The 21,429-nt window shown below is 39.7% G+C and overlaps 1 long non-coding RNA gene across 1 annotated transcript; it reads right to left on the reverse strand.

The window, feature by feature from the left end:
- Nucleotides 1–9,614: 9,614 nt before the first annotated feature.
- LOC116211762 lies at nucleotides 9,615–10,443 on the reverse strand. Its single transcript, XR_004157741.1, has 2 exons — nucleotides 9,985–10,443; nucleotides 9,615–9,875 (listed from the first exon to the last, which is right to left on the reverse strand). It is a non-coding gene; the product is annotated as an uncharacterized LOC116211762 (long non-coding RNA).
- Nucleotides 10,444–21,429: the final 10,986 nt, after the last annotated feature.

The raw sequence follows: 21,429 nt of genomic DNA on the forward strand, positions 1-21,429 counted from the left end.
TTGTGAGAATTTTAAAAATAAATTAGTTCGAAAAGCGATGCCAATCTCAGAAGTACATTCGTCCTCCATCTAGTGGTTGTTGGATGTGATTGGTGGACATCTTCGGCAATGGCGGAGGCCATCCATGGTCCATCATACGACACTTCTCATCTTCTTAATCCAAATCACAAGAAACAGTTTTATAAACGAGAGTGATAATTAAAGCTTGCTGAAGTTCTTGATTTTCTTCCGATTGATACATGTCGTTATTGATTTTCCCCCGCAAAACAAAATCAATTGTCATTTTGGAGCATTTAACTGTAAAAAATTAATTATTAACATATATATTATATGTATATATAATATATAATATATATCGGTTATGGATGAAAATGTTGGTGATGGGGGTGAGGACTCAGTTTCATCTGTATTTTGGACAGAGTATACTGGTCTAGGGATATCGGTGGTGACACTACTTATTCCTCTAAAGTTGGGGGCCCTAGGAGGTGTTTCAGTAGCTGTTTGGAAAGTGTTAGCCGATGGGGCAATACTGAATGATCTCCTTCTTGGCTCAAGGCTTCTAAAGGAAGAACTTATCGAGGGATTTGAGGTGGACTGTATGTCAACTGATCTCCTATGGTGAAAGCTTATGGAAACTCTCCCATCTTGGAACTGACTCACTCGACTAGGTTCCTCATTATGGATTTTTTCAGGGGCAACTGCGTCTTCTAAGACCCATTCTTCGGGAAGAGTGACCTCATTCCACCTAATTGGTCTGGGGACTACAGTGTTTGACCTGGCAATATCGGTTTGGAAGAGGAGTGTTTCTCCTCTGGGACTATGGTTGAAGGCTTTGGTTGCAAACGTTGAGACCATCATTTTGTAATGGACTCGGTACACAAGGGCTAAAGGGATGGAGCCTGAAGCTATCTTGTAGTTGTGCGTTTTGATCTGTAAGGTTAAGCCTTGGGTTATGTTTTGGTCTTTGAGGGACATGGTGAAGTTAGGGAAGCAGTTGAAGTGGACTGGTCCGTCACACAGACTGGTCTCTACTGTCCCTAGGATGGATTCATGGTATTTCAAAAGCCTAGCGTCTCTAAGTACTAGAAGTACTGAGGTGTCTATGCCTTCTCTGGTCAGGGGTTTCATGCCCACTTGGACAAGCCCTATGTGGATGAAGTTATATTTTCCTTCATGTTTTTTCAAAGACTCTTGGTTCAAGAGTTTTATGGTTTGAGAGGAGATTTTTAGGGGAATGTCCCGCTCCTCTGTAGTTATGATGTAATCAGTTTTTGAGAAAATATTTTGGAATTTTGAGTTTTTATAAATCTGTTTTGAAGCGATTCTTGGGATTTCCCAATCATCAATAGATTTATCAAAACATTCCATGTTGACTTCTTCTCTGTTGAGAACGGAGTCATTATCGAAAGAGTTTTCATAAGGACATGTACTCGAAGAGCTAGTTTTAAACCAATCCATATTTAAAAACAATAAACCTTCCAGTCTCTCAAACATTTATCAAGACTTTCCATACTTTTGCATATCAGTTCCTCACCCTTAAAGAATTCCAAACTTAATCCTAGACGAAATCTCTAAAAGCTCTATAGAATCATACAGCCTAGTGGTTCTAAGATGTTACTCAGTATCTAATTCTCCTACCCATCTTCTCTCAGAAGATCAAGATCTAAGACATATCTGGACGGACGGTAGAAGCTTCACACAATGTGTTACCCTGCAGAATACCCTTACATACCTTACCCAACTGCTCTACCTGGATTTAACAAGAATAACAGGCAGACAAACTCAGCAAGACTCTCTATAGGTCTATTTCCTATCCCAACTGCTGTACCTGGACGAACGATAATGCGCAAGGATAACTCTACTCCAGCCGATAACCTCCATCTACTTAGACGGTGTTCATAACACTACCGGGCCATTGTCCAATTTTCTCCCTGAAAACTGCCCTAACCTTCGGGACTTACAAAACGGGAACACCTTAGGACTCCCCCCGGGTTCCTATGAACGGTGAATGTGTAGGGTTCATTAGAGCGACTAGATGGACATTAGAGCCTTGCAACAATACTTCTTATGCCAGCATCAGTTCATTGTGACGTTGGATCTAGACTTCTAAAGAGACCTTACGCTATGGCTGCCTAGTTACTATGTTTACCAGCTTCAATACATTGTCTGGGATATGCAAGAATACACTATTGGATAAACAATATATGAACCTCTACCAGCCATGAAGGCGGTCCTATATGATATGAACTACGAGATCTACTGGATCTAGGAATCATAAATACTAAGACACATCCTATTCTCCACTTTACATGGCTCTGATACCACTTATACCCAAGACCTCTATCGTAGGAGATAACCATGGAATACTGAAAGGATACAGATCTGATATGCATAGACGATCAAGATAAATATAAGATCAACATGGAAGGTTTATTCAGAAAATTAGCCCATGATGGGCTGAAGGGAGTACATGAGAATTATGAGAGGAAAACAAAAACAAAACATGAAATAAAAAAGGGAAGAGTCTTGAAGGAACTCAACTCATGCTTACACTGGAACTTACACACAGAAAGGGGGTTGGAGAATCCGGGTTATGAGAGCCGGATGTTTACATATGAGAAGAAGATGAGAGAAGAGAGAATTGTCTTATGGGTGGAAGTGTTCTGCCCTCGATGCTAGAGGAGAGACACCTCTTATAGGCGATGGAGGAGACGCCTTTATCGAAGAACTGTAGCAGCTTTATACTGTGCACTCACATGCGGGGTACTGTGGAGCTCAGTGGAAGAACTGTAGCTACAGGACCTTTTTTGTCGCAAATAGTGACAGGGGGCCGCTTTATGTCGGGCACTCTCGCCGAAAGGTTTTTTGTCCGTTATGAGACCACTGTCAGTAGTGGAGGGACGCTTCCGGTGATTGCGCTGATTATGTGGGGCGTAGCTTTTCCAGCCGAAAGGTTTTTTGTCCGGTAATGTCCAAGTGGATGGATCGTGGGCGGACGCTCTCGGTTGTTGACGCTAAGCAATTAATATTGCCTGTGAGCAATTTGGGAATCCAACAGATACTCCTCTTCAAACTTGTCAAGCCAGTGATCATGACGGGTGCTAAATCCTGGTTGAACTGGATTGTCGATGAGAGAGATATGTAGGAAAACCCTCTGGTGAAGACCTGAGAACTTGAGAATGTGCTCTGGGTATTTGCGCCAGTGCCATTCATTTACCTGAACCCAAGCTCGCCATTTGCTAATCTGAGTAATGATAGGTCCCTCTGCTGACCAAAACTTTGCCTCTGGGGTGAGAACACTTCTTGAACTTACCGGAGAGATAAAGATGTAGTGGATAGCAGGTTGAACCTTTATGGGGGAAATCCACTCAGGGGGAGAGGATTCAATGCTGACGAAGAGGCTGGACGATCGGTGCAAGGACTTTTTGATGAGGTCCCAAGCATTATTCCCAAAAAGGGACTGATACTCTGGCCGATGTTCATCCTCAATTCGCAAAATTATGGATTTCAGGACTCCATATTTCGTGAGATCGCAGAAATCAAAATGGTGATTATAAAATTTAACTTTTAAAGGGAAAACATAAAAACTTATCCTGGGAATCGAAAATTCCAGGATATGTCTGCAACCATTCATGAGTAGGATATCAGCTCTTTCAAAGGCATCATCTTCATCATGTTGATTGCAGGGTTGTGGAAATTCATTTTGAAAAACATTTTTTTTTCCCAATTCCAAAACCATCCGTCAATTCCTTTTTGAGTGCAGGCACAGAACTGAAGGAGTCTATTGAAAAAGGAAATTATGGTGGTAGTAAAATCCTGGAGGCTTATCTCGGAAATCCTCGAGACGATGTCTTCAGGAAGTTTTGACAAGAACAGGATTTCTCCTGCTTGTGGGAAAATGCCACTGAGTGTTACCTCAATGGGTTTTTTGGAAAATAATTTTCCAGTATCAGATCCTGTGTGTACCTGAGACCGGATTATGGAAGGAGTTGATGAGGACTCCTGAGAATGGATTATCGATGGAGTTGATGGGGACTCCAATTCCTGCCTTAATTTTTTATTTTCAATTATTAGATCGTCTTTTTCTCTGAGACAGGACTCATTAAGCTCTATGACTTCTATTCTTTCCTCACAAAGGCTTTGTATTTCTTTTTTAAAGCCTTCATTTTCTTTTTCAAGAACATCTCTCCTTTTTTCATTCTTTTTAAATTTTTTCTTCAGAGCATGATTTTCTCTCTGCATTTCTGCAAAGTGCTCTGTGAAATTATCGAACTCGGCTAAGCTGTTTTGGAGGAAAGCATGAGTCTGAGCTTTTTGGAGGGATAGCTCTTCTTGCAGCGAATCGATTTTTTGACAAAGTTCCTGCTGCAGGGAAGCTTTGCTGTTGCTCTGTTCCTCCATGTGAAGGACTAGGGCATTTATGGATTCCTCATCTTTTTGAGGATTCTTTATGGAAGACCATAAATTATCCAGGATGAGTTGTTGCCTGTTATCAGGCCGCCAAGCCGTGAGGCTGGACTTTATGCAGAACCGCTTCTTTGGAGGAAGAGGCGAGCTCTGATGTTTATGATTTTTGCCCCTAGAAAAGGAGCTGTCCTTCTCCTGGTTGAACCAGGGGAGTTCCATGTTCCTACATGATTCAGACATAAGAAATGGTTATGGCAAATTTATGTTTAAATGTATCCTTCCAGGTGCCTGAAAGACCAAATGGCCAATAACTAGCTCATAGTCTTCTCGGGTTTTTAAAGTGCTGTTTATGTGCTGAAAACAAGGTTTTGTATCACAAGGTGGAAAACACTTGCAATGCTTGTCGAAAAAGGCACATAAGACAGATGATACAGGATGTTCGATGAGAGCACAGATATTATGGATATATCCTGTATAGATACGATCCAAAGACTCTGTTTCACCGTCCTGTATATCATTTTGAATTTTTTCAAGACTGTCGTATTGCAACAGTTTAAACAGCCAATTGTGTAACCACTCTTGAGCAGATTCCACGGCCATTTCCTACATAGGATGAATCAGTCCATCTTGTAAACACATTTATCAGAGATGAAATGAAATTTTATTTTGTTTCCAAGCTTATGCGTTTCTATGCCAGATGCTGTGACAAGGAACGGTTTTAAAAGCTGAATGAATGGGGTGCCTAGTATAACCTTATGATTAAGGTTTCTTACTAGCAAGAATGATGTTTTGTACTAGATTCTATTTTGTTCAACTTCTACTTCACTCAACTTATACTGAATGTCGAGTTTAGTACCACTAACAGAAGAAAGTGATTCAGTTGTTTTTTCATAGAATCTGGCGGGAATGAATTTTTCATCAATGCAATTTTCATCTGCACCTGTGTCAAACAAAGCAGTTGCATTGAGTTTTATGTCATGGTTTATGACCAGAGAGATTTTGATCAACCATCGATTAGGAGATGGTTCCCCTATCATGGTTAAGTTTCCATGTTGGTCATTTTTGGTCTGTTCCAGGGCCAGAGCTTTCTCTGGGTTTTTGTCCTGGGTCATGAAATCATGGTCCGAGCTAGCTGAGGGTTTTGTTGCCTCAGTGAATAGCTCTTTTAAATCAGCAATTATCGAGGAATGCTGTTGTTGCTCGAACCTGAGACACTCAACTTCATTCCTTAGGTTTTCAAATTCCTTTTTGGCATCAAACGAGGTTTTGTGAGCTCGTCTTTTATCATGCCTCTGAAGGATTTCAGAGAGGTTGTAATTAGGGGTTTTGGTCTCGTTTTCGAGATTGCCCTGTTTCAACTTCTCAAGATATTGTTTTCTTAACAATGGATTCTGGATTTGGTCAGCTATTTCTAGCAGAAATTCCTAATCTTTTGTTAAGACATTTATCGATTTTTCATCGGATGACCAGTCAAGTTCATCCATTTGCAGATCTTTTTCATCCTCTGTTGAGGACCCTGTATCAGTGTCTGAAGACTCTATCAACAGGTTACAGACCAAATTTTTGGTTTCTTCATCAATTTCCAATTGATGAATCTTTTTGTTGAGGTAGCAGTATTTCTGAGTATGGCCAGTTTTCCCGCACTTATAACACTTAAAAGAGGAGTTGGATTTTCTCTCACTCTTATCAGTGGTTTGTGGTTTTGAGGGAATCCTAGTCTTTTTATGGAAATGTTTGGGCTTCTGTTTTCTGCTGCAGTCCCCACTGCAGGTTTTGGTTTTTTCGACCTTTTTATCGACCTGAAAAGAGGGATCGAATTGTTGGCAGAAATTGCCAAGCTCTTTCCTAGTCTGGGCCTTTTCATTTTTCAATTGTTTTTGGAGTTTGTGCTGAGTACACATTCGGATACCTTCCTTATGGATGAAGCTAATGAGCTCTCCATAACTCAGTTCTTTGTAAGGTATCTGGCCATGATTTATGGATTTGATTTCATTTCGGACTTGTTCTCCTAACAAGGTTGGCAGACTTGCTAAGAATTTTTCTTTCCAAAACGGCTGGTTACAATCCTCCCTAGACATGACCCTAGTAAGGAAGGTGTCTTTATACTGCCTAAAGTCAGACAGTCTTTTGCATTTAGGTTTGACAGCAACTCTAGGTTTTTGTCTTTGAGGTGAGAGGGGTCTCCTACAAAGTGTTGGGAGATGGCAAAGACTAGAGTTGCTACTGCGTCAGGGATGTCTTCGTTGTTAGCATCCCAGATGATCTCACCAGATTCATCTGTCTTGACGCTGGTCAGGATTTCATTTTGCTGGAAGGGTGATAGGTAATTATCCCACCATCCTTTCAGTTGGCCAGTGAACCCTGCTATCAGCATGTGTGCTATAGCTGGGTCAGATAATCGGGTCTGGGTCTTGTAAGCATTTGACACCATCGTCATTTGCTGCAAGACGCTCAGAATGTTATATTCGGATTGCCCGTCTATGTTCCACTCATAGATGGCATTGGCACTATACCTATTCTGGACAATGTTGGGTTTTTCTTCCAAGACTAGGTCTGGTGCACTTATGGTAGTGTAGTAGGGTTTTTGAGGTTCCTGCCACACTATTTTGTTTAGTTCTCCGGATTTATCGATGGCGTTGACATTCGAGCCCTGGGACTCTTGTGCCTCGATTTTCGTTGCTCTCAATGGGGTTCCTGGCTCTATTCCTGAAAGGGGAGTGTCCTGGATGACCATTTTGGGCAGACTGGTGAATGTGGAATTTTCCTAGAGTTTTATGCCTTGTATTTTTCTCTCTAGCTCCTGATTAAACTCTGTTCTCCTAGATACTGGGATCTCATGAGGTTTGAAAGGAGGTTTTCTGAGAGTTTCTATGGGTGAAGGTCTCGTTTGGCTCGGACAACTAGATGTCCCTACCTGGTTGGCTACAGGCTTGGTGACTTCCTGTTCTATCCTATCCAATTGGGAACCTATTGTGTGGAGGCACTGGTTTGTGAAATTATTTTGTTCAAAGATGTTTTTAATATCTTTGGGGGCCAGTGAATCATCCACTTTTATTTTGAAAGGAGATGCTTTAATCTCTGCTTTTTGATGGATTATCTGAAGGGTACCTAAAGGAGGGTGTGTTGACTCAACCGGGTCTGAATTGGCCAGATCCCACTTTATGGTTTTCTGAGTTATACATACCATTCTTTCTGGTACGAAATGGTTTTAAAACTAATTCCAAAATAGGATGTTATTGAAGTTTTTTAGCACGAATGCCGTCCAACTAGCCCTAATATGAGATTTGGTATATTCTTCAGAGAATGACTCATGGAGCCATCTCCTCTTATCGTCATTGTGGGGTGCTAGGAAATCACTCCTAAGCTTATCGTAATCTATCTTAAATTCCTTGACTACTGTGTCTACCCTGGGGACAACTGACACAGACAGTGTTATCTGGGAATCTAATTCAGATATTTTTTGATTAATCCTATCGTGGAAAGAGGTTCTTTTACGAAGAGGATTATTATGAGAACACAAGGCATTAGAGGGTTTCATACTGAAAACACTATTCATGATTAAAAACAATAAACCTTCCAGTCTCTCAAACATTTATCAAGACTTTCCATACTTTTGCATATCAGTTCCTCACTCTTAAAGAATTCCAAACTTAATCCTAGACGAAATCTCTAAGAGCTCTATAGAATCATACAGCCTAGTGGTTCTAAGATGTTACTCAGTATCTAATTCTCCTACCCAGCTTCTCTCAGAAGATCAAGATCTAAGACATACCTGGACGGACGGTAGAAGCTTCACACAATGTGTTACCCTGCAGAATACCCTTACATACCTTACCCAACTGCTGTACTTGGATTTAACAAGAATAACAGACAGACAAACTCAGCAAGACTCTCTATAGGTCTATTTCCTATCCCAACTGCTGTACCTGGACGAACGATAATGCGCAAGGATAACTCTACTCCAGCCGATAACCTCCATCTACTTAGACGGTGTTCATAACACTACCGGGCCATTGTCCAATTTTCTCCCTGAAAGCTGCCCTAACCTTCGGGACTTACAAAACGGGAACACCTTAGGACTCCCCCCGGGTTCCTATGAACGGTGAATGTGTAGGGTTCATTAAAGCGACTGGATGGACATTAGAGCCTTGCAACAATACTTCTTATGCCAGCATCAGTTCATTGTGACATTGGAACCCAACCCAGAAGAATTACTCAACCCAGAAGAAACCTGCTCTTCAAAAACAGCACCTTGGTTTCCGCCCAAGCATCTTAAAATAACATATATATTATATGTATATATATGTCGGTAATTGTTTTTTTCTTTTTTCAGATTATTGGTGCACGAAGAAATATAATGATCGAAGCATGTTGAAAAATACACTGCAAGTTGTGAATTATCTAGTTAAATAAAATGGGCAAAAGTCCATTGGTACATCCTTTACGATCATGAAATATGGTTTTGATCAAAGGAGCACCGGCGCAAAATGTTCTTTAACCTTACATCCACCTTTTGTTGCAATGGGAACTTCGCTCGAACGGACATCACCATGCAATTAAGGAAATCGGTGGACAAAGACTAATCAATCATTCGAGGATCGTACAGTATGACAAACAAGAGTATTAGCATTTAGCCATCGAGCCAGTTGCCAAAGGCTATTGAATCAGTCGAAGATATCATACTTTGTAACTAACAAGAGTATTAGCTATCAAACCGTGTTAGGGCTCCTAACCAGATTCCTGTCGTTGGACCCAACATTAGGGAGCCCATATAGGTAAGGCAAGGTGATGGTCTCTATGGCATTATCCATTCCTGCATGAGAGTTATCAGATCACGGGCCTCTAACCCTTGCAATCTCTTTCGTTATCCTCCTCTGCTTCAGGTTCCGGAACACTACAGGGCCGCAGGATCGCAAAATCTCATCTGATGACGGAGCTCAAAGTCTAGACTCATCAGTTTGGATAAGAAATTACTCACGACGGTCGGAAAATTAAATGAATCCCCATAACTTGGGAGTGTGGATCTTCCAGTGAAACAAAACAGCTCGATGCAACTTGGAGAACTTACATGAATAGATTATGAGCAATGAATATTAAAGGACTTCCAAATGGGATTTCGGGACGAGACAACCGATCAACACGAGCAAGGGATTCCAACAGCCGGGATTTAAGAGTTCTGTGGCATTATCAATAAAAGAAGAAAACAAGAGAAAAAAGAGGAGAGCAACTTAATTGCCACTAGGAGTCCTTCCAAAAGCGAAGATTTAACCTGACAAGCACCATTGCACCTGTTCCGTTGCTTGGTGCATTAGAACTTTCAGCAAGGAACCTCTCCAGCTCCCCTCACTGAAGGATACTGGGTCGACCTAGAAGCATCTGAAACATATAGGACATAATACTTTTCCTCCAGCTGCTCCAATGAGCTCATAAGTTCCGAGAAGATGAGCCCCGCACGGTCCATAATGAAACTGCATAAGAATTAGAGTTCAACCGTATTCTTCGTTTTTAAAATATTTTGGTAAACCAGCGTGATAATAGATACACTCTTGACTACACAATTTTTCGAGTAAAACATACATTCTCAACCAGATATATCAATTTCATCTGAACCGGCGGATTCGCCGAGGCAAATCATGATAAGATCTGCATTCCCTTCAAGTCTCCTTCCCCTCCACAGACTAGATAATATCACAACTTTGAGGTAGTCCCCTCGATTTTCCCGAAGATAGTCTAAACTAAAGCTACTCCCATGGAGGGATTGCAGGTCCGAGATTTTCTGAGAACCATCCGCCTGCACAGAGCATGAACCCAGACAAGCAACCTTGGTGATGTCCATATCGAGGCCACAGCTTTCTTTAAACCCAGAAACCAGTAGATTTTCCATTGCCTACTCAGACAATGCAGCAATGTAAAGGAGTGCCAGCGAAAAATAAGACTTCGTGTATGAATCCTGTCAGTAACATTTAACCTCCCAGAAGCCGGTAGATTTGTCACTTCATGCGAGCAGGTTCTCCACATCTATTGCTGGAAATATCCGAAGATTGCTGCTACAGGATGAGAAACAGAACCTTATCATCAGATTGGAGAAAAATATCATGACAATACTTGCCATATTGACGCTGGCACAAGTTATATACAAAGAAAGATTCATGCAATTGCAACAAAAAGACCGAGTTGAAAGGATATCCACCATTCACCTTCTTGGACAGGACAATGCTTGTTTCAATCAAAATGAGTTACAAGGTATCCAGACAGAAAAGATGGTCACAATAGCAACATCATAATTAAGAAAGGGTACATGCAATTCCTACCTTTCTACTAGCAAAAACGAGGGCCAGATCTGCATGTCGCTGATGTTTCTCTGCCAAGCACTAATATGAATACATTAAAAACTCAGTAGCACAATGTAACAAGCTAATTAATATTGCTAGCTAAGAGCACGGTTAAGTCGTTTTACCAGCAAGTGTGACCAGCCTCCTTGACTTGAGATAGTAAAACCTTTGCTAGATCCCCGGGTGATATGGTCTGATAGTCCACAGATTCTGCAACATCATCTGAAACCCCGTAGCCATTCCTCGGCATAAGTATATACTGCATATGGATATTCACAGCTAAAATAATAGTGGACAAGGAAAGACGGCACAAGTAGACAAAAGACATCGTTTCAGGAACATATAATCGAGCTGTTCCCATATGATTGCTCAATGAGGGAAAAGGCCAATCAAAATACCGAATGGTATGTATGGTACTTGAATGGTTTACAAGAACAAACCAATCGTTCCCAATTCGAGGGCCGGTTATAGAAATTAAGCTTAACTTATAACAACTAATAATGCAATTTAAGAAGAAAAATCACTAAACTTGATCACTAAGGTGAACAGACATCAACTTCGTTTCTTCTAGAGACTTGGAAACTGCATGCCGCCTCTTCGCTTACTCGTTGTAGTGAGACGACCAAAGGAATGCGGGAACTGTGGATGGCGAGGCCGAGCTAAACGGAACCAGAGCTACTAGTAACATCAAAGCCACCACCATAGCTGTCCTCGTGGTTACACCAGCTATGCTACATGCAATAATAAATCACTAAAAAAGAAAGCTTTAAAAACCAAAAGAGTCATTATCAAATTCGGAATTAATGTGAATTATTAATTATGAATGGTATGAATGGAGAATTAATATGCAATTAACAATTTTAAGTTTTATCCAAAGAAAGAAGGGCAAAAAAAAAATATGTTTTTTGTCCTAAAGTCGGCCCCAGCTAGCATCTTCATGGACCATTTCTGAGAAATTTTTAAAATATGTACTTTTTAAATTACAAATCAAAATTTGGAGCAAAACTGAAACTTTTATGAAAACTTAGGTTATTTTTGTAAAGAAAAAAGAAGATAATCAAATGATGTGTAAATTTTGTGGGTCCCATGAAGTCCACGTAGGCAAATAGACGGTAATCTTAACAGAATGGTAACGGGAGGTCAAATATGAGACGATTATTAAAACATGTGGTTTTTTTTGTTACAAAACAAAATTTAAGACAAAATTAAGATATTTTACAAAATTTAAATTTTTTTGTGTAATTTGCCTGAGAAATAACTTGTTTTTTAGAGAGAGAGGAAGAAAGAAGGGTGGGGCCGGTGAAATTGGGTCCGCAAAATTTTTTAATACCATAGGACAAAAATGTTAATGACAAAACTATTACTGTCATCCATTTATTTTCACATTGCCATCATTTAAGTCCCTCATTAATTTTTGCAATCAATTTGGCTTAATCGTTGGAGTTATGTCAATCAATGTGGTCCCTGCCGTCAATGCCACTAACGGATGTTTGACGTGACTGCCTTATTGGACAAAATGGTGTCAAAAAAATAATTTTTCAATTTGACTTTCCAAAACTGTCACTATCATCCTTTTTCTTTTCTTGAGCCACCATAGTCCCTCCTCAATTTTTGCCACCTATTTGGTCCAAACATTGGGGTTCTGTCTATTAATTTTGTCTTTGACAATGTTGCTAATGGATGTCTGACGTAGTTGCCTTGTTGGAGAAAACGACGTCAAAATATTATTTTTAATCAAAATTTCTAAAACAAAGTCACTTTTGTCAATTTTTGAAAATTTATTTATTTAACGGATGAAAGAGTAGACTAGGGAGACCCCCCCAGACCAAGGGGGCAACGGCCAGCTAGGGAGGCCCCAGTCGATCTCCCCCCATTTTTTGAATCCCTCTGTTTTACTCCTTCAATGAGGGTGATGCTACTGATCGAAGGAAGAGATGCATCGAATCGTTAGAGATGAGAGAGGCTGCTCGGAAGGGCCTATGGCTGAGTTACTACGATGGAGGAACCCTGGAAAGGGACTAAAGAGGAGACCTAAAGCTTGCTATAGCTCTTGGGTAAAGGAAATTGAGGCTAGTCATTAGAGCAGGACACGATCGAATTAGTAGTATCAGGAGCTCCGAAGTCATTCTTAGTTCAGCCTCATGTCCAGATCTAACTATTAGCCTCAATTTCCCTTACCTAAGAGCTATAGTGAGCTCCAGGTCATCTCTTCAGTCCCTTTATGGTGTTTCTCCATCGTAGCAACTCAACCATAGGCCTCTCCAAGCAGCCTCCTTTTCTCCAATGAGCTGATGCATCTCTTCTTTTGATCAGCAGCATCACCTTCATCGAAAGAGTTAAACACAGGAATTCGGGAAGGAGGGGAGATCTACTAGGGCCTCCTCGGTCGGCCGCTGCCTCCTTGGTCTAGGGAGTTCTCGCTAGTCTACCCCTTCATCCATTAAAGTAATAAATAAATAAATACATAAATTTTCAAAAAATTACCGCAAGCGGCTTTGTTTTGGAAACTTTGATTAAAAATAATATTTTGACATTGTTTTCTTCAACAAGGCAGCTACATCAGACATCCGTAAGCGACATTGATGGGGATAAAAATAATAGACGGAACCCTAACGTTTGGGCCAAACTGGTGGCAAAAATTTGAGGAGGGACTAAAGTGGTGGCTCGATGAAAATAAAAGGATGACAGTGACAGTTTTAAAAAGTTAGATTAAAAAATTATTTTTTAACACCATTTTGTCTAACAAGGCAGCCACGTCAGACATTCATTAGTGACATTGACGGTAGGGACCAATTTGATCGATGAAATCCTAACATTTAAGCCATATTAAAGGCAAAATTAATGAGGGACTTAAGTGGTGGGAAGGTGAAAGTAAATGGATGATAGTGATAGTTTTTTCAAATGTCAATCTTTACCTATATGATATATAAACTTCACTCCACCCCGAAAAATAGGCATAAAATAGTAAATACATTAGTAATTAAGTTCAACAAACACTTACCATATAAGAAAAATGCATACGAGAATGTAAAAGTTACTACTCTTTTACTAAATAAAATTGAGGACTTTGAATTAATACAACTTTTTAAAAATTTATTTGTTAGAAATTTCATGGATAATTGAAATGATAAATATGTACACGAATCTATGTCTAATTGAATTTTGTATCAATTAGGTGTTATGTTTTGATCATAAAGTATTATATTTTAATTAATTTGTCACGACCCCATTAACATGTATTATATGCATTATCTACCAATATGCTATATAAACTTCATTCCACCCCGAAAAATGGGGACGAAATAGTAAATTTCTTAGTAATTTAGATCCACGAACACTTGATATATAACAAAAATGCATAGGAGAGTATAACTATAAAACTTCAAAAATTTAAATATAAAGGCTTACTACTTTTCTGCCCGTTGGGCTGGCTTTTGTCACCTCAATTGGCCCATTAACATCTCATCCATCCCCACATCCCTCCTTAATAGGGGAGAAGAGATGCAATAAGGCCCGCTGAGCTTTTGCTGCATTAATGAATTATCTCTTTTAAGCAAAATAATAATAATAATTATTATTACATGAAAACAGAATTTTCAGAATTTCCTGCTGTGAAGAAACTCGTACCCATCCATCGGAATACAAGTAAAGCTATTGTTACTTTAATTACAGTCTTCACATGCCAGTCCGTTCCCAGGACGAGAAAATACCCATGTAAGGCTAAAAGAATGCAAACCAAGCTGCCAACAGATGGTATATATGTGTACCAAATTGCATGAAAACCGGCAAGCCGATGGAATTGAGATGTCAATTTGATTAAGTTCCTCCTGAACGAGTGGATCGCAAGTGTAAATTAGAATGCCATCAGGATAGTTACTAGTCCCTGTGAATCCGGGAAAGCTAGCTCTGTACTAAGTCCTTGTAATTAATTGGTTGCTTGCAGTCGAAGTGAGACCCCAAGTAAAGGAGGTCATGAACTTTTGCTTTGGATGTGAACTCATCGTTGGGAGATCGCACGGTAGCAGGTAGGTGCATGAGGGTGTGGATCGCTGCCCAAAATCACAACTGCGCATGTGATTGTTTTGTGGAATATTATCATCGAACGGGATATACCGCACTCATTATAGCAGACGGGAGCTTTGTGAGCGTTCTTCTGCACATGGGAAAGAGGATCAGGGCCATGTTGAATTTTGGTGTCTCGAAAGCTTCGTTTACAAAGCAAACACGATAGCCCATGACCTTGACCTATCCCTATCCCCTTTCAAAGGAGTACCGGCGCAAAATGTTCTTTAACCTTACACCCCCCTTTCGTTGCAATGGGAACTCCGCTCGACCGGACATCACCGTGCAATTAAGGAAATCGATGGACAAAGACTAATCAATCATTCGAGGATCGTACAGTCTGACAAACAAGAGTATTAGCATTTAGCCATCGAGCCAGTTGCTAAAGGCTAATGAATCAGTCGAAGATATCATACTTTGTAACTAACAAGAGTATTAGCTATCAAACCGTGTTAGGGCCCCTAACCAGATTCCTGTCGTTGGACCCAACATTAGGGAGCCCATATAGGTAAGGCAAGGTGATGGTCTCTATGGCATTATCCATTCCTGCATGAGAGTTATCAGATCACGGGCCTCTAACCCTTGCAATTTCTTTCGTTATCCTCTTCTGCTTCAGGTTCCGGAACACTACAGGGCCGCAGGATCGCAAAATCTCATCTGATGATGGAGCTCAAAGTCTAGACTCATCAGTTTGGATAAGAAATTACTCAGGAAGGTCGGAAAATTAAATGAATCCCCATAACTTGGGAGTGTGGATCTTCCAGTGAAACAAAACAGCTCGATGCAACTTGGAGAACTTACATGAATAGATTATGAGCAATGAATATTAAAGGACTTCCAAATGGGATTTCAGGATGAGACAACCGATCAACACGAGCAAGGGATTCCAACAGTCGGGATTTAAGAGTTCTGTGGCATTATCAATAAAAGAAAAAATCAAGAGAAAAAAGAGGAGAGCAACTTAATTGCCACTAGGAGTCCTTCCAAAAGCGAAGATTTAACCTGACAAGCACCATTGCACCTGTTCCGTTGCAAGCACCATTGCACCTGTTCCATTGCTTGGTGCATTAGAACTTTCAGCAAGGAACCTCTCCAGCTCCCCTCACTGAAGGATACTGGGTCGACCTAGAAGCATCTGAAACATATAGGACACAATACTTTTCCTCCAGCTGCTCCAATGAGCTCATAAGTTCCGAGAAAATGGGCCCCACACGGTCCATAATGAAACTGCATAAGAATTAGAGTTCAACCATATTCTTCGTTTTTAAAATATTTTGGTAAACCAGCATGATAATAGATACACTCTTGACTACAGAATTTTTCGAGTAAAACATACATTCTCAACCAGATGTATCAATTTCATCTGAACCGGCGGATTCGCCAAGGCAAATCATGATAAGATCTGCATTCCCTTCAAGTCTCCTTCCCCTCCACAGATTAGATAATATCACAACTTTGAGGTAGTCCCCTCGATTTTCCCGAAGATAGTCTAAACTAAAGCTACTCTCATGGAGGGATTGCAGGTCCGAGATTTTCTGAGAACCATCCGCCTGCACAGAGCATGAACCCAGACAAGCAACCTTGGTGATGTCCATATCGAGGCCACAGCTTTCTTTAAACCCAGAAACCAGTAGATTTTTGCCCAGTAATTCTTTGAAATCATAAGTTCGAACCGCCCCATGTAATTGCAGTCCTCATAAAGCGAGAAAACTGTCTGTAGCCAGCCCAGGATGCCTGCAAGAGAGTCCACCCTTTAACTTATGAGAGTTCATGTAAACTGACAAAAGGGAGCGTGATTGCCACTACGCCATAACTATCGGTGTCGGAGATGCAACCACCTGCTAATCCATACCTATTCTTGGTGACCCAAAAAAAAAAAAAAAAAAAAAAATATATATATATATATATATACATATACATACATGCATATACATATATGTATAGAAACAAAGAAGCAATTAGCTGACACATTTAAAGCCAAAATTTCCCAAGCATCCTTTATTTCCTTCTTTTTTTTTTCCAATATTTTGGTAACAAATATAGATTTACATAATTTGAAATCTTTGGGACTAATGACAAGAACTTCAATTTCATCTAACCTGACCAGCAGTTGAAAAAAACCTTGTGGATTAACTTGGGTTACAAGTGTGGTTCTATTCATATTGATAGCATCCTTTGGTGTTACTGGTCATTCAAAAGATTTAACTTGGAGAGGTCAGTAAAACAAAGAGTTGTATGCTGCGCACGGGAAGGATGAATCGCTCCCCAAAAGGAATCTATTGATTCTCTCCCAGTTGGTTGGACCGTAGGTGATTTATGTCACGGGCGAGGTCTCTGGTTCAAGTCCAAGATGGCCCAGCTGAGCCAAGGAAAAGATCTACTGAATTACAGTAGAGAACTATCCACAGTAATCATATTTACTGTCTCACCTCTAAACTCCCAGGAACGCCTGCTTGATTTGATCTTTATTGTTACATCAGACGTGCAGAGCTGCCCTTGGAAGACTATCTGCCCTCTCCTGCTGTTAACGAGATCCCTGACAAAGTTCTGAGTTTCCTTCTCACATTGTTCTAGCAGTTGATCATAACGAGAATCATAAGCTGCAGCTCATCGCAGATACTTTGCAGCTTCAGCCCTATGACCTCCTTTGAACAAGGCACTGCATGAAAACAAAACAATCCCACAAGTTGGTTATCCTTGGGAGATGGAAAAGATGCTCTATCGACTGCCGAAACCAGTAGAGAATCGCTCGAGCCTTGCTCAATCCTTCGTAATAATCGGCTTTTCTCTTCGGTTCCTTGGGCTCCTTCAACAATGCAATTCTTTCAAGACGTATTATTCCTTGAGCGTACTTAGACTGGCAAAAAAGATAAGTCGAAGCAAATTATAAGGATCCACAGCGCGAAAGTTCAACCCAACTAGATACAGTAATGTTCTTTCAAGGATCAATAGTAGCTCTAAGCCCATAAACAGAAGTTGTCAGCCAAAACATAAAGATGATTAGGAGTCCTTAATGGGATTTCATTCCTCAAGTGTTCAAACTCCGGCTCCACTGTGAACCAATTAAGACATTAACCATCATTCTTGGAACAAAACTGCGCCTCTGAGCGGTCACGAATTAAGAGACACTCACCGGGAAAACAATCATGGACTGCAGTTTCTCCATCCTAATACTATGTTTGTTACTAATTCTGGATTCCACACACTGTTTTCAAATAGAACGAAATTTTCTTTCATTTTTATGTACTTTTATGAGAATAGGAAAGGAATATATTCATATTGATTCATCTGGCTTTGACTGTTCTTAGATATTATAGATGACACCTGAAACCACATAACAAACGAAAATTTGGATCAAATTTACCGTCAAAGCATTACAGGGCATACCTGCTGTATATAAGCGACGCCTGCCCATTCAGATGCAACCGGTAAACGATATAAATACTCGGCTTCCGTTAGATAGCTAACACGAAATCAGGGGACCTCAAAAATTTGAACACACTCAGAGTAGAGGACAAATATCGACATCAAAACTGTCTTAAGTTGGTCAAAGTTCATGGTGAAATCAGGTATGAGGAGCGACTGAAGATCAGTAATAGAGATGGCAAGTAAAGCTATAAATGATTGACAAATTAGGTGAACCACCACGACTGGATAAAATTTCTAGAATCATGCATACTTAGAAAAGCATTTAGATAGAATGAGTAAAATAGCAAGGTACAGACCTTGGAAATAGCACCCTCTAAATATAGGCAGCTTCTGGCTCTTCTCTTTGCAACACAGTCTGTCCCAGAATAATCATTGCTGTTATATAGTCAGGGTCCTTTTCAAGTGCCATTCTGCAGTAAAAAGTGAACGATTGGCATCTGGAGAAGAAGAATAAGAAAAGAGATGCAAGGGAAGTACATCAGTTACTTTAGCAATGAAATTGCTCGATCTCGGTTCCCTTCAGAAATTAATTTAAGTGATAGCTGTTGACAATTTCAAATAAGATTAGAAAGCAACTAAAAATGAATCCCTTGAAATTGTAGAAGATGCATCATATTTAAATGCTCACAGCAAGCAGCTCCATGGGAGACATATCCTGTTCAGAATTTTCTGTTTGCGATGTTTCTGAACCTAGAAATGTGATTTCAGATGTCACCATCTGGTCAGAGTATGGATCTCTTTCGGAAAGAATATCCTCCTTTGGCAATCCCAGCTTCATTCGAATTGTGGGATGCCTGAGAGATATTTGCTGCACAGTTAATGGCATGGCCTCCATGAGAATATATCCAACTCAATTGTTTATATAAGACCGGCTATAGGAAGAATTTTTTTTGTTTGCATCGCTGCTCAAACAGGAGGGAAGAGAGAGTAAGAGATAGTACCTGGACAACACTTACCATTCCATTGGTTACCCAATAGACTAAAGATTCCTGCAAATCAAAGCAGAGATTTGTTCATAGAAGGGTAACATGTGAATGAAAAAATACGTTCTCAAAATAATATTGATCATCACAAAAATATGTAATGCAGCAAAGAGGATTCTAACATGTATCCATAGATGTGAACCAAGAAGGATAAAAAATAATAGATTTGAAGACTAACAATTACAGCAAAATCTACTTGAAGCAGCAAGGAACAGAATCTCAATGAGAATTATTTCACAAGGACCTAAACCATCCAACTGAACACAATCATCTAAAAAATCTCTGAAACACAATTCCATTTCTGCATTACTCATACTGGTAAAACTGTTTATTCCCTTAATGATAAAGATGCCAAACAGGTCCAGAAGGTGAATAAACTAGTTTGCGAGTAACAACAAAGATTACCTGTGGTATGCAGAAACCAATACATATGATTGAGAATGTTATCAAATCCAAATATCTCTTGTAGGCCTGCAGCAAGACTTCAAAGGAAACATTTACGTAAACAGTTAAGATACAAAAAAGTATTTACAAACATATATGCCAAAAGGGAAAAAATAAATAAATGATGCAAAGATGTTAATTGTGTCAACAGGCCAATAAGGGCTACTAAAAGTATAGCTTCTAGGCAAACGACTCAGTTTTGGAAGTAAGACAATGAGATAAGGATTTTCACGAGCCAGCAGTCTTGAAAAGGAAATCTGTTGTTAAGACAGAATATAAGTCGGGATATAAGTCAGCATATGTTTGTTAATTCCCACAACTACAGATGCAACAAGCCAGCTGGGCACCTGTACGTTCGTATAATGCAAAACCCCAATCAGCAATGGAAACATGGAAACCAAAACACTAAGAGGATTATCCGTCAAATTTTGAAACCACAATATTCCACCCTGCAAAATGTTAACAATGGAATCATCGTTCTAGTAAAAACCAAGTTTAACTACTCAGAAAAGATAAATACCAAGTTTAACTACTCAGAATAAAGTTGATAATTGCTTATTCATAGTTCCCCTAAGGTTATATGCCAGTAGATCCTTAAATCTGTCATTAGGCTAGCTCATCTAATCCCTTTGTCTCCGTTAAAATAAGTTTTTTTTTTCTGGGTAATTCAAAATTAATACTTTTGCTAAAGATTGTTTTGTAAGTTACGTTTTTAGAGTTTATTAGATTAGAGCGCTGCATGAAATTATTGCTTTCTTTCATCAGGTAGTTTTGGAAACTATTGCCAGAGGAGAAGTCTAAGCAAAATTATTCCAAGGAGGAGAAGTATGTTTTCTCTTTTGCAGACCATTTGCTTGATACCAATATTCTCATGAATACGAATCACTTGCTGAAGGCTCCAATGATTTTATATGGGAGTAGATAATTTGAAATGCAAATACTTCTCAGTAGTTTGTTAGTCTCATGATAGTTCATTCAGTGGTGGACTGCCTTAAAATCATAGATGATAATTGAGGAAAAGAGAGTAATTCATTGGAATATATATTCTATATTTCTTGAATAGGATAAAAGTTCCATTTAGGTTGATCCAACGTGTGAGAATTTAATTGAAACGTTTTTTGTATTAAATCTACAGAGCAAAGTGGGCATCTTTTGATTCAATGTTAAACGTCCATAGGTTTGATAACAGGGAAGTTCGAATACTAAATGAGTTGCCAACTAGAGAGTGGTAGCCAGCCGAGTTCTAGAGTATAGTGCATTGAATGAATGATCATTTCATCGATTTGTATTGTCGAGACTATTGAACTATGCAACCTATCGTCTTATTTTCTTCTTAGAAAGGCAAAAAAGATAGAAAGTAATGTATCTTCGAGAACTTTAAAAAGTAAATTATAGTCGTGCATAACCAACGTGGGTTAGTTCAAATGATTCGGTACTTGTTCCGCTTAAGCAAGGTCTCGAACTTCTTTGTGAATGTAGAAAATCAATGTTGGGAGTGCTTTACCCCTTAGTGGGCTGATCTAGCTTGACTAGATTAGTCGAGGCTCAATTAGGCTTCCGGATACAAGGGTTCACGCCGGAAAAAAATGATAGTCATGCATAATACCTTGTGGCAAAAAGAGCAAAGGTACTTGAGTCGCAGTCCTTCCCACTGATTGCTTCTTTTCTCCTCTATTTCCTCTCTTTTGCCTAAAATATGCTAATAGTTTTTCTCGTTTGTGCCCCTCCTTGTGATTTAGATACTCTGAAGTTGCTATGAGAATCAGAATAAC

The sequence above is a fragment of the Punica granatum genome, chromosome 6 (assembly GCF_007655135.1).
Source record: "Punica granatum isolate Tunisia-2019 chromosome 6, ASM765513v2, whole genome shotgun sequence".
NCBI classification, from domain to species: domain Eukaryota; kingdom Viridiplantae; phylum Streptophyta; class Magnoliopsida; order Myrtales; family Lythraceae; genus Punica; species Punica granatum.